This window comes from Tupaia chinensis, unplaced genomic scaffold (assembly GCF_000334495.1).
Source record: "Tupaia chinensis unplaced genomic scaffold, TupChi_1.0 Scaffold000285_1, whole genome shotgun sequence".
NCBI lineage: Eukaryota > Metazoa > Chordata > Mammalia > Scandentia > Tupaiidae > Tupaia > Tupaia belangeri.
In genome coordinates, this window is record NW_006159769.1 from 709,866 (window position 1) to 712,061 (window position 2,196).

Here is a 2,196-nt window from a genome sequence, read left to right on the forward strand (position 1 = left end):
TACCACAGCAGACTGTTTTCAAGCAAAGAACTCTGAATAAAACACATAGGATTCAATGGCAGTGTCATTTGTTGCCTTCCAGTAAGAAAAATGGATATAAGGACATCTTCCTAGCTATAAGGATGAATTTGGTCTCCCGGCTAGGATGGAGGAAGAATGGAAGAAGTTTCTCCTTGGTCACCAAAGTGGGGGTGCAGAGGAATAAGTATTCCTGGTCCTGGAGAGAATATGGTGTAGAAAATGGCATGGTGCTGACCCTAATGAGTAGTGTGCCTGTTCCTTCCAGACATGTGCCACTAGAGGCCTTCATCTCAAGGAGAGTGAGAATCGCTAGACCAGTGGCACTCACTAATTTATTCATGTCAGAGCCCATTGCAATCACCACCACTAGAAGTGCCACTCAAAATCACTATGAAAATGATAAATACTATTTATAGTTTCAAGGTGCTTTTATTTTTTTAATGCTTGGAAAAAATGCTTTACTTTTACTCTCAAATTTATTTTAACTGCTTGACATATAATTTAATACTTAAAAAGATTGTGGCTAAATTATTTAATATCTACAGAGTATTACTTCTCTAGGTACATGTTTCATACAATAGTTTTCAGATAGTTCTGGGGAAAAAATCTTGGTAATTTTAACCACAATTTGTGATTGACTGATGAATGGATTAACAATTTATTCAGTAATTTAGATGGCACAAAGACCAGTAAAAGGAATAACCTGATCATTGTAACTGTGCAAGTCTGCCTGTTAGTAATACCAAGACAAGAACTAGATAGGTATTCCACTCAACTGGATTTCATGTGTTTCCATGTGTGTGATTTATCAACAAAAAAAATAGACACACAATGTCAAACTTTCACTCTTATCTATTTTTCCCCCTTAAGAGCAGATCAATTATTTTTAGGGTTGATTAGTACAATACAGAGAACACTGGAGAAAAGGACAAAATGGCACTTCACACCAAGGCCAGAATTCTTCTCATTATGGTTAGAACTAAAGGTATTATTAATTTTTATGCTATCTGCTTTTCTTTAGAACATAAAGCCTTTAACTCAAACTTGAGGTATAGGAACAATACATACACAACCTTATATAAAATTACTTTTGGTAAGTAAAATACATTTTTAAATATTGGAAAATGCATGGGCTGATTTGTATTTTGATTTAATGAAACAAGAAGAGAACACTCAACTAGGGAGGGCTATACTGATAATAAAGTTCTCCAAGTTCAAAGTGTCTTCCTCTCCCTTTGTACTTACCATCGGCTACACAATATCCTGAGAGGATTCATTATAAAAAATGTCACTCACAGCTTTAATAACTTACTTTGGAAGGAACTAATGAGAAAGCAAACTGAACGGTGAGGGTTCGTCTTTGTTTTCAAATAAGTGGTCCGAATTTTTCTTCTTACAGAAAAAGTTTAAATCAGTTTATTATAAATATATCTAAACTATAAAGTCTGAGATCATCTAATCTTAAGTCATGACATCATCCCTTCAAGTCCTTGGCACAGTCCCTAACCAGTAAGAGCACAGCATGCCTGGCTATGCCACTGGTGATCTTTAATAGAATTAGTTTCAAAAACTGGGAGATTTCTGCTATAGTCATGCATTCTTTAACATCTCGTTTATTAGCAAAAGTCGGCAGTCTAACTTTCCTTAGGTCTTCACATGCTGGCGTTTTATAGAGTTCTTCTCTGGTTACAGAAATCCTCTCTCTGTCTGTACTGTCCACAACAGCTATTACGACTCTGTGTTAGCATAGTGAGTGTTCCAGGAAGAATGAAGAGATTCTTGGCCACCCATATCCCACATTAGGAAATGTGTTTTATTAACTACTCTCTCTTCTACATTACTTCCTATTATAGGGGATGTATGTACAACTTCATTCATAGAAAATTGGTAAAGGACAGCTGTTTTAGGGGAAAAATGCTACCATTATCCAGCCCAACAACAATAACTTTGTGCTTGTTGTTAGTGGAAGACTGAAAGACAGGCCAGGCCGTGCCACTTAGGGATGTCGGATGCAGGACAAGAAATCTTTTTCACTCCTAATCCGAAATCGGAGTAATGGGTGTATTGCAGAATGGACTTCTCAGGAAGGTTCCCCAGGACAAAGGGCACTCTCCCCAAGCCTGGAAGGCAAGGCTGAATAGTTCCAGGCTCTCACCCAGGCAGCCCTCACACAGC

The 2,196-nt window shown here is 37.5% G+C and overlaps 1 pseudogene; it reads right to left on the bottom strand.

The window, feature by feature from the left end:
• Positions 1-1,472: 1,472 nt before the first annotated feature.
• Positions 1,473-1,979, bottom strand: LOC102490456 (ADP-ribosylation factor-like protein 5A pseudogene; annotated as a pseudogene).
• Positions 1,980-2,196: the final 217 nt, after the last annotated feature.